We start from the raw sequence: 12,966 nt of genomic DNA, 5'->3' as shown, positions 1-12,966 counted from the left end.
CGGGGACATGATGTGTTATTGGAGTGGAATTTAATTAATGAAGGTCAAGAAATTATTTCCCAATAGCTCAGATACTTGGATGATGCATGGAGTATTTATTATGAGGGATCAAAACTAATTGTGTGGTTAGATCCACCCCTTAACTCAGCCTTTGGGTAAATAACCTTCAGTACAAGGCTGAATACAAATTGACTCCTACCTATTAGGCAGTGAACTCACAAAATTGTTTTTTCATATTGTTACTTAATAATATTTTGTTGTTGTTAGTCACAAAGTCGTGTCTGACCCATTGCAACCCCATGTTCCTTCAGGCCTTCCTGTCTTCTACCATCTTCTGGAGTCCATTTAAGCTCACGCCTACTGCTTCAGTGACTCCATCCAGCCACCTCCTTCTCTGCCGTCCCCTTCTTCTTCTATTGCCCTCAATCATTCCCAGCATTAGGCTCTTCTCCAGTGAGTCTTCCTTCTCATGAGGTGGCCAAAGTATTTGAGTCTCATTTTCAGGATATGGCCTTCTAAATATATCTAACTGCAAACACTGCAAAAACCTCAGAGAAATCAGTGAAGGTGTTATAAGGTGCAAACCATGCTGGCTTAATTCTATAGAGATAAAGATTACCCATATCCAGAAGGACAAATGTATGAGACTCACTCTTTTAAACTTTTAAATAATTTAGCATAGTTGTTTTTTTTTTTAAAAAAAACTTTCTTTAATCCTGTCACATGTCCACATACACAGGGCTGGTATTTGGTGTCAATGGCTATGAAAGCTTCAGTGTTTCTAAAGTTTTTTCCTTAGTAAGGAATCTGCAAATTGATTTATAAACTAGCTTCTATACCTAGGCAACGTTGGAACATTGGTCTACAAATGATCTATAATATATTTGCTTCTGTTACTAACTTCCAGAAGTTATGTAGGTTGTTAAAAGACTATTAAAATAAAATGAAAATAAAATTCTGAGATGAACAAGAACAGCTTTACTAAAGAAAGGCTACAAAGTCATTCAAATATAGGCATACAGAATATATTTTTTAACATCTTGGATAACTTTTTGATGACTTTTCAAGTAAGTGATGAAGACTGGAAAGTTATTGTCATACGGCAGAGCCAGTTATCCAGACAAATTTCAGATTTTGGACAAACATTCTTTTATTTTTTTATTTTTGGGGGGTCTAATGACTACATGGTAATTCTAAACAGAGTGGATTATTTCTGTTTTTGTTTTTCCCAGTGGAAAATTCTGACCCTCATCTTCCTTGTTTCAGTATGGGTGTGCTGGTATGTTTTATATATAGAATATATCAAGATCAGGTTTGGGGATGGGCAAAACAACAGAGACATAGAATTGATTCAATTGAGAAAGCAGAACTTTTCTACGCAGAATTTTTTGGAAGGAGAGAGGAAGAGATAGAAAAAGAGGTCTCACTAATTGAATTCCAAGAGGACCAAATGGGGACTGAAAAAGAGGAAGGCGCAGTAGGTGGACAGGTGGAGATCAAAGAACAACGTGAACCAAGATCTACGAGACCTGCCAAACCTAACTACAAGATATAACCATGGAAGAGAAAAAACTGATTACAATGAATATAAATGGACTTAATTCAGCTGTTAAAAGAAGGAAAATTTTTCACAAATTAGAGAAACTAAAATTTGATATAATTTGCTTACAAGAAGTACATATCAAAAAACAATATGAACAATTGTTGGTACAGCCAAAATTAGGGAAAATATTTACTTCTTTGATGCAATGTAAGAAAAGAGGAGTGGTTTTATACATTAAAGAGGCTATCCCAGCAAAATTGATTTATACTGATGAAGATGGAAGAGTATTAATGGTGGAAATAATGGATAATAATATGAAAACACCCCTGATTGCAATTTATGCTCCGAATGATAAACAAGAAGAATTCTACAAAAAATTACACATGAAAATAATTGGACTGGACTATGTCAATATAGTTATGATGGGAGATTTTAATGGAATTGTGGACAATAAACTGGACTATACAGCAACAATAACAAAGCAAAACAGAAAGATCCTCCCTAAATCCTTTTTTAAAATGACAGATGAATTAAATTTAAAAGATATATGGAGGGAAAGAAATGCTAAAACCAAGCAATATACTTTTTATTCAAATAGACATTTATCATGGTCCAGATTAGATATGATATGGATCTCAACAGAACTAATATCTAACGTTCAAGAAACAAACATTGAAACAAGTACTTGGGCAGACCATAATCCAATGACAATTAAATAGAAAGGACAAAAAAAAATCGAGATGGACGTTAAATAATACTATTTTAAAGGGAAAAGATTTTACACAATGGATGGAGAAAGAATTGGGCTTTTTCTTTAGAGAAAATAAAAAAGAAGATACTTCAATTCAGAATGTCTGGGACACAATGAAGGCATATGCTAGAGACTTGATAATAGACTATATAAGAAAAAAGAATATCAGGAAAAGGCAAGTCACTAAAGTTTTAGAAGATGAGTATAAAAGACTTGAAAAAGAACTACAGAAAATGCCACAGAAAAAAGACATTAAACTAAAACTGGACATAATCAAACTTAAAATGGGCCAAATAGAGAAAGAAGAATTGGCACAGAAAATTAGAAGTGCTAAACAGAACTATTTTGAAGATGCAAATAAACCAGGTAGATGGTTAGCATACAAATTGAGAAAGGAGAAAGAATCAAGGAAAATATCACAATTAATAGATGACCAAGGCCAGGTTTGCTATGGTAATAAGGAGAAAAAGGAAATTATTCAAGATTTTTATGGGCAACTATATAACCAAGAGAATATTGATGAGGAAAAAGTCAAACAGTATCTACAGAATGCTAATCTACCCAGTATACCTAAAGAGACTGAAAAAATGTTAGAAAGTAATATAACAATGATGGAATTAACTGAAGCACTTAAGAAGCAAAATAACGGGAAAGCACCAGGTCCAGATGGGCTTCCGGCAGAATTTTATAAAACACTACAAGAATCATTGAGCATTCCATTGCTAGAAGTCATGAATGAAGCTATGTTAAAGAAGATGATACGTAAAACGTGGTCAGAAGCTTATATTACACTTATTCCAAAAGAAGAGGCTGATCCATTGCAAATTAAGAATTATAGACTTATTTCTTTACTAAATGCAGACTATAAAATCTTTGCTTCAATTTTGGCAGAAAGACTTAAAAAATACTTAAATAACTTTATTCATCCAGATCAAAATGGATTTCTGCCAAAGAGACAAATCAAAGACAATATGAGAGTAATCCTGGACACTTTGGAATAATATCATCTTCCTTGTTTCAGTATGAGTGTGCTGGTATGTTTTATATATAGAATATATCAAGACCAGGTTTGAGGATGGGCAAAATATAAGGTATAGTCTCTCCCATCATATCTCAGGATTTGAATTATTATTTCTGCACCAGTCTTAGACAGGAAATTAACTGCTTTTGAAAGCTTGAGAAACAGGGAAATACTTTGCAAAATACTATAAACTTGGAACTTTTACACATACTTCCATTGTTTTTTTTTTAATGACTCTCTGCTTCCCCTGTCCCTCAGACAGTTATGAGCAGAAGAATTAAAAAAATTCTGATCTGGCAAATGTAACAGGTAAATTAGATGCTAAAGTATCAAATTGTTGAGATTTATGTAACCTAACCGCTTTCCCATCTCACTTATTATAATTTCTGTGAGGGAACCTTGTTCAACGGGTGTCTTTGGGAAAGTTTGAAGCCAGCTGTGCTTACCTACACAATTATGGAAAGACAAAAATAAAATGGGACTCAAGGACTGCCTTTTAAACTTGGCCTGAGACAATAGTGATATGGAGGACTCAGACTGGAATGGGACAACTCACCATGGCCAACTCAATGTGGCCAACTCAACGTGACCAACTCAACATGGCCTTCTTGCCACGGGACAACTTGTTCAACAAATACAAAAGTTAAATAAATGTTGACAGATAAATAATAATAAAATAATAATAAATAAATAATAAAAATAATAAAATAGTGTCAATCCAGAAATGCAAGGGTTGCAATAATTTTAATGAAAATATGGTCATTGGTGATAAAAGTAAGTGAGTGAAACCATTAGAATAGAATAACGAAGTTGGAAAGGACCTTGGAGATCTTCTAGTCCAACCCCCTGCCTAGGCAGGAAAGCCTACACCACTTCAGACAAATGGTTATACAATCTCTTCTTTAAAATTTCCAGTGTTGGAGCATTCACAACTTCTGGAGGCAAGTTGGTCCACTGATTAATTGTTCTAACTGTCAGGAAATTTCTCCTTAGTTTTAAGTTGCTTCCCTCCTTGATTAGTTTCCACCCATTGCTTCTTCTCCTGCCTTCAGTTGCTTTGGAGAATAGCTTGACTCCTTCTTTGTGGCAGCCCCTGAGATATTGGACCACTGCTATCATATCACCCCTAGTTCTTCTTTTCATTAAACTAGATATACCCAGTTCCTGCAATCATTCTTTGTCTGTTTTATCTTCCAGTCCCCTAATCATCTTTGTTGCTCTTCTCTGCACTCTTTCTGGAGTCTCAACATCTGTTTACATTGTGGCAACCAAAACTGAATGCAGTATTCCAAGTGTGGCCTTACCAAGGCATTATAAAGTGGTATTAACACTTCACTTGATCTTGATTCTATCCCTTTGTTTTAATTAATTATTAAAACTGCATGGAATTGTTCCATGGTGAGTTGCCCTGCAGCATATTGGCTGCGGCAAGTTGGCCATGGCAACTTGTCTTAGACCCAAGTCAGACCATTAAAATAGACAATGATAATTGATATATACTAGTATTCCTTATGAAGCATAGGTAGGCATGCCTGAACAGGATTCTGTTCAAGTCCTAATAATGCATCCTTGGAAGGCAGGCAAATAGGACACAAACATAAATAGGGAACATTTTCCCCACTTTTTCAGATACACAATATGAACAGCAGGTGGTCTGTATGAATAATATATGAAGTTGATATATTTTAACAATAGTGTAGGCCCTTCTCCATTAATCTAGTCTTTATAATAGGCCTGTAGATGTCTTTGCATCCCTAAAGAAATTTATGTTCTGATGAAAAATGCAAAACCAAAGCTGTGTGAAGGGACTTACACAGGATCTTATTTCTCCTTGCTCTTTTCCTAGTTATCTCAAGGTCACTGTGTTACAATAACAGTTGGTTGCTTGGTACTTTCTTCATATCAAGGTTGTTTTGTTTTTATTTTAAATAATGCGCTTGAAATTTTCCATGCTTTGCAAGTTACTTTTCTTCTCTCTTTATGTTGTGGATGTATAACATGTAAAGCAATTCCCTTTACATTCAGACCATCATTTAATGTATGAATGCTTGGTCTGCTTTCATCAATGTTTTATAGAAGCTTTATGCTTTGCCCTTGGATTGGGTGAAAGAAAACTGTTCCTTATTGTGACTTGGAAGTAACCTGCTCAAACAGTAATTGGACCCTCTTTAAGTCATTGGATACCAAGTTATTGGTATCATTGGACTTCAAGTCATTGGTTGGGTTTCCCATCGCACTTTGGATCTCTTATGTGATTCCTTCTTTCTAGTAATCTGAATCTATTCCTTGATTAACCATCATATTTTTAACACGACAGAAACAACTCCTCCTCCCTCCTCCTCCTCCTCCTCCTCCTCCTCCTCCTCCTCCTCCTCCTCCTCCTCCTCCTCCTCCTCCCTCCTCCTCCTCCTCCTCCTCCTCCTCCTTCTTCTTCTTCTCTTCCTCTTCTTCTTCTCTTCTTCCTCTTCTTCTTCTTCTTCTTCTTCTCTTCTTCTTCTTCTTCTTCTTCTTCTTCTTCTTCTTCTTCTATTTTTTTAATGTACACTGAGAGCATATGCACCAAGACAAATTCCTTGTGTTTCTATCACACTTGGCCAATAAAAAATTCATTCATTCATTCATTCATCCTCCTCCTCTTCCCACTCCCATCCTCCTCCACCACCACCTCCTTCTGCTCCTCTTCCTCCTCCTCCTCTCCCATGTGGTTCATTGCAAAACTTTATTAAAACAACTGTACCTTTACACTGAAGACAAGACAGTAAAGAATAGTTGAAATTTTCAACCACTGGGGGGGTCAAAAAATTGACATAGACTTCATGACTTTCAGTAATTCTGTTATTTTATCCTGGTAGAGTAGATAAGAAGACAAGACTGGAGAAGTGAAGTAAGTTTCCAAGTGAGAAAGAGAATGAAGAACACCCTTCTTAAATAGACTGTATAACATACTTACTAGCATAGCAAAAATATTCTATATATGAAAAACAGTTAAAAAAATAGATTAGGATGAGGAGGAGGATGTGGTGATATTACACTACTAATGTTTTCATTTTTATATCAATATTCCTAAACAGGTCGTGTTTAGGACATTTCAAATTTAAGTCTGTTAAATATTTATATTTTTTATATACAGTGGAACCTCGGGTCGCGACAGTAATCCATTCCAGGACTATGGCCGCAACCTGATTTGGTTGTGACCAGAAGCACAACCTTCTGTGCATGCGTGGACCAAAAAAACCCAACAAAAATGGGTGCCAAAGGGGAAATCACCTCAGCGATTTTCAGGTAGGTTTGGTCACCACCCGACGATCTGTTTATGACCAGAAGCAGAACAGAGCAAAAATTCTGGTCGTCACTCGAATTGGTCATGAACAGAAGCATTGGCAACCCGAGGTTCCACTGTACTCTTCAAAATGAGCTGACAAAATCATACTGTCTTGATGACTTCTAAAACAGGTAGACTGCTTGAGATCCACAGAATAGATATCAAGTGAGAGATACTTAGCTTTACACTGATTTATTTTGAGGTTCAGAGTTCAGCTGCTGGGAAGAATGCCAATTAAAATGTTGATCAGGTTAAGATACTGTGAAAACACAGATTTCAAACTTCCTTGGTTGAATGCTTTCTTGAGATGATAAAATAGATGGAGCAGTTGCTGATAAAAAGATTATAGTTGGTTGTAAGGAACACATCTTTATTTCAAAGCTGATTAGAAGAGCTTTTCCTGAACATAATATCAGGCAATAGAGATTGACCAAAAACAAACATGAAAAAATCTGAATGGGTCATTTTACTGCATTCCTATAATACCACAGCAAGCATTGAAATAACAAACTTTTTTTTTCTGGAGTAAGTTTTATATATCCAAGTGCTTTGCAATGGAAAACGATCTTAAAATTGCTGTTTTTCAAAGAAATTTAGACATTTTATAATAATCAAGAATAGAATAGAATGGAATGGAATGGAATGGAATGGGAATAGAATAGAATAGAATAGAATAGAATAGAATAGAATAGAATAGAATAGAATAGAATAGAATAGAATAGACTTCTTTATTGGCCAAGTGTGATTGGACACACAAGGAATTTGTCTTTGGTTCATAAGCTCTCAGTGTATATAAGAAAAAATGAAATACATCCATCAAGGATCATAAGACAACACTTAGTGATAGTCATAGGTTATTAATAAGCAATCAAATCATACTAGGAAACAAATAAAACAATATAAATTATAAAGATACAAGCAACACGGTTATAGTCAAAAGTGGGAAGAGATAGGTTCTAGGAAGGATGAAAGGAATAACAGTAATACCGTGTTAGTAAATCAGTTGACAGTGTTATGGGAATTAGTTGTTTAGCAGAGTGATGGTATTCGGGAAAAACTTACCTTGTGTCTAGTTGTTCTGGTATGCAGTGCCCTGTAGAATCATTTTTGAAGGTAGAAATTGAAACAATTTATGTGAGGAGTCTGTAGATATTTTCACAGCCTTCTTTTTGACTCGTGCAGTGTACAGGTCCTCAATGGAAGGCAGGTTGATAGCAATTGTTTTTTTTTTTTTCTGCAGTTCTAATTATCCACTGAAGTCTGTCTGTCTTGTTTGGTTGCAGAGCCAAACCAGACCGTTATAGAGGTGCAGATGACAGATTCAATAATTCATATGTAGAATTGAATCAGCAGCTCTTTGGACAGTTTGAGCTTTCTGAGTTGAACCATGATTATAGAACTGTAGAATTGCCATGTAACTTTATTTGACTATATTGGTCTACAATTCAAATCAAGTTATAACTGATTCCAGAATGAAGGAAAAAGCTGTATTGCTTTTAATGTCTGCATCCTAATACTTTAATTGTCAGTTCAACTTGATTCAATAGTCAACTTAAAAAGAAGTGCAATAACTCCTACTTTTTAAATAAATGTAAATGGACAAAACGTTCTAAACTTGGCTGAAAAAATATATTCTGAGATGATTTGGGGGCCTGGAATTCCATCTGAACACTGAGTCCCTCTTATATTTTGCTGAACATAAAAGAGCTGTGAAATTAACATTGGATCGTTATTCGTTATTCATAAAATATGTATAAAAATTACTCTCAAGTGTATGTGTTAGTGAGCAAGTTGTTCCATTATCACATGATGGAACAAATAAACAGATTGTAGGTGGCCTGGGTCAGACAGATTGATTAGAAGACATTTCATTAAATGATGGTTGCTAAAATTCACTGAAACACTCTCTTTACAATCACTCATGGGCTCATTGCGTGACAGATCATTTTTCTTCTCCTCTAATTACTTGAAAAATAGATACAGAACAATTTCCTTCGTCTGTCTCCATTTGTTGGATCTGTGCCATTCTTCATTCATTTAACAATTTCTTTTCTCCCTGTGAATTTGGTGCCTGGATTTCAATAAGTTATTTGTCTAAGCGCTGGGATGGAATAGAAATATTATGTACAACCATCAATTTGGAGAAGATGACTTAATAATTTGGCTTGTGATGTGTGCAGGGTGTACATATGCTACAAAGGAATTTTTCAAACTTATTGCTAATGTTTTCAAATTCAGATGACGGAAGGCAATGACAAATGATACTGTAGATCTCAGTATCATTCTCAAAACTCTAGGACAATGGTGGCTAAACTTTTTGGGCTGCTGTGCAAAAACTTGTTTGCGTGCTTGCGTTTGCGTGGTCATGTGCCCCCTGTGCATGCATGCGCAATCCTCCCCAGCCACCCCCTTACCTGCACTGCGCCTCCCAGCTGCTTTCCGACCCATTTGAGGCCTTTTTCAGCCTCCCAGAGACTTGAGAAAAGCCTTTGCAGGCCGAAAAATGGGCCCGTTTTGTTACTTCCAGATGAAACAGGCCCATTTTACAGCCTGCAAAGGCTTTTCTCAAGCCTCTGGGAGGCCAAAAATTGACTGTGAGGCACACGCATGCGCAGTGAGGTAAGTTTGCCTGAGGCTCGTGTCCCAACACAAATGGCTCTGGGGGCCACCTGTGGCATGCGTGCCATAGGTTCACCATCACGGCTCTAGAATATACTGTATGGTAGTTAACTATAGTATCAACTTCAGCAGAGAAGAAAAATGAATAAGAAAATAACAATGAGAAAAATAAACCTGCTGACAAAAAAATAGTCAAACAGAATTGAAACGTTGCAAAGAATATTTGTTTCTGAAATGGGAAATATTTAATAGGTTGTTCAATCAAACACAAAATCTTACACGGAATGTGATTTTTGCATTCTCTATTTCCAGTACATAATATGAAATGATCTCATCAAAGACAACCTTGTTTGTGGGAGCTCTAATAACTAGAGGCAGTCAAAGCTACATTGATGGAAATCATATTCTGTAGCAACAAAGACTAGCTCAGGTATTTGGCATATTAGTCACAAAACTCTGTGCAAAATAAATTAATAAAGCTATTTTTGTATTCATTTTTTAAAATAGTTTTTATAGCCCAACTTGAAACTTTTGAAGCACGTTACAAGAAGAAATCATAAACACAACAATAAAATCAATCAAAATAAGATGAGCAACAATAATGATAAATCAACAATAAGAATTCAGCCTTTCCCTAGACCAGGAGTAGAGAATGATGGCCCTTTTATGACTTGTGGACTTCAACTCCACTGGTCTACAAGGAGAAAGCCTCAGAAATGAAAGTAGCTTAATTTTACCAGAACTTAGTCATTAATAAAGGAACATTAAGTCCAGAATATTAGTTGGCTCCAGTTTCCAAGATAGAGCTTCAGGTCAAAATTGCATCAAAATAATTCAAAATTCGAGTAGGATAGAGTAGAATAGAGGAGAGAAGAGAAGAGCAGAGCAGAGCAGAGCAGAGCAGAGCAGAATAGGAATAGGAATGGAATGGAACAGAACGGAACAGAACGGAACGGAACGGAACGGAACAGAACGGAACAGAACAGAATAGAATAGGAATAGAAATAAGATGAATGGAATGGAATGAAATAGAATGGAATGGAATGGAATAGAATAGAATAGAATAGAATAGAATAGAATAGAATAGAATAGAATAGAATAGAATAGAATAGAATTCTTTATTGGCCAGGTGTGATTGGACCCACAAGGATGTGCAATTATGCTCCATAACTTTTCTGCAAAATGTGATATAGCAATGAGAATGGTGCCATGCCGATCATTATAAATTTATCTTTTTATTGATACCAATAACATAACTTTCCATTCACTTATTGGTTTTTCATATAACATTTTCATGTATTTTGCATGAAAAACTGACAAGCTCTAACATCTGACTAAACAACGAGGTTCCATCTTTATTCAGTATCTAAACTGCACTTTTTGGCTTTTCTCTTGTGAACTGCAGTAAGATCATCCCTGGGCAGATTCCAGGAGTAATCGACAAGCATGGATGGACTCCATTTCCCTTGGTATCTTTTTTTTTTTTTATGCCTGTGATATCCTGGTGGAATCTCTTCCCCAGGCTGATCACTCACTGCCCCACAGTTCAAAGAGAAATAGTCTGAATGAGAGCATAAGAAGTAAATTTTCAGTGACCTGTTTGCATCAAGTGCTTTGTAGGACTGAAGCAAATTTCCCACACATTTTTCTTAGTCATCCGCTGTGCTGTTCTCAAAGTGAAGAGAAATGTACACACTTCCATGTGGTATCCTTTTCATTGTTCTACTGTACTTCGTCAAACAGTTACAAGGCATCAATGATCATTAGACACCTCCCTCCCTTGTAAGCAAATATACTTGCCTGTGTATAAATCTTTATTGGGAAATATCTTAAAATCTTTAGTCCACCAGCACCTTTATCATCTGTTTTCTAATTCATCTAATACAAATATGTAAAATTAACACATTTTATTTTGGAGGTCAATATTTCCCTAAAATTTGTAGGCTGGTGATCTCAGAATTCTTGATCCAGCCATGTAGCTAATAATACTTATGCATCAACACAAAATCTTGTGTCTGCTAGGTGCTCGCTAAGAAAGGATTTTTCGAAATGACCATCAAATCATTAGTATTTCCTATATTATTATTATTATTATTATTATTATTATTATTATTATTATTATTATTATTATTATTATTATTATATCATCATCATCACATTCTCATGCTAAGGAGTTCTACTCCCCGTCCCCACCTGAAAAGAAATCTGTTCCAAATGCAAAACACAAGCAGAGGAGAGGAGTTTCAGTTTCAGAGTACCAAGCAGCTTTAGTACAGAACAGTTGAGCTAAGCCACGCCCGGGATCCTTGCTGTCTCCTTCTTGTTCACAAGAAAATACTGCTTCAGTTTCCAAACAGCCCTCAACTCAATTTTTCCCCTTATTACACACACACACACACACACACACACACACACACATTTAATAAGCTTTTCTGAGATGGGCAAGTTTAATTTTGGCACAGTGCAGCCTAACACTATCCACTTTTATATTCCATGAAACTTTACTAAGTCATTACTAACACTTGAATTGAATGAGTGCACCTACCAATAAACATGGCTATCAGGGGAAGTGGCACCCTATAGTAGCAGAACTCAGTCACCAGCCATGTCCTCCATGTAAGAGTCAATATTAATAAAATGTATAAGGTTACACTTGTTTGTGGCGTTTGAAATTTGTTGTTTGGGATGTTGAGTCCCTGGCTAGGACAACGACAGTAACTTCACTTTCACAATTTTGTTTCATAAGCTGGAGTTTGCTTGGAATGGGACAGCCACAATTAAAATATCATGCCTTGCCCCTGCCCCTTTCAGCAAACTTTCCATTTTATTGAGGATAACATACTCTTCCTTATTTCAGAAAGGAGAAAAATAAGTAAGTAAAGAAATAAAAAATACCCTCCTGAAATGTTAAGATAAATCTCTCTCTCTCCCCCTCCCAATCTCTCTCTCTCCATCCCAATCTTTCTCTCCATCTCTCTTTCCCAATCTCTCTTTCTCCATCCCAATCTCTCTCTCCATCTCTCTTTCCCAATCTCTCTTTCTCCATCCCAATCTCTCTCTCCATCTCTCTCTCTCCATCTCTTTGTCTCTCTATCTACCAATCTCTCTCTCTCTACCAACTTCCATCTCTCCCTCTCTCCCTCCCTCCCTCCCTCTCTACAGTATGCATATATAATCTACCAATCTTCTATCTATCTATCTATCTATCTATCTATCTATCTATCTATCTATCTATCTATTTCTGTAGAACAACTTCAGATATCCCGTCATTATAAGCACATAGTCACTTGCTGAACTCTAGAACTCTCTGAGATCAATGGTCTTTCTTCCTTTCCTAGAATCGATTTGGGTCAAAAAGAGCATTTTTGGATGCTGAGCAAATTACCCCCAAAAACCTGTTAAAACTTTGGTGAAGTTTATTTATTAACAGTGGCTGTTTACTTGGCATGGCTAATAATCGAATCTTGTTACAGAAACTGAGCTAGCGTTAAGCCCTTACCTCTCCCTGTCTAGTTAGGGAGAGCAGCCCACAACTCCTTGATGATTGTCATAAGTGATGTAAGATCCTGGTTGAATTTCTTTCTTTCTTTTTTGGTTATTCCTCCTCCATGCGTCCTTTCAGGCCATTTCATGTTGCCTGGACATGGTTTCATTAGCGCTCATTATAAGTTGTTCTGTTCCCCAGTTGTAATTTGATAGAGGAAGTACAG

This window comes from Pseudonaja textilis, chromosome 6 (assembly GCF_049901715.1).
Source record: "Pseudonaja textilis isolate UNSWEBS1 chromosome 6, rPseTex1.2, whole genome shotgun sequence".
Lineage (NCBI taxonomy): Eukaryota > Metazoa > Chordata > Lepidosauria > Squamata > Elapidae > Pseudonaja > Pseudonaja textilis.
This window is presented reverse-complemented; position numbering follows the sequence as displayed.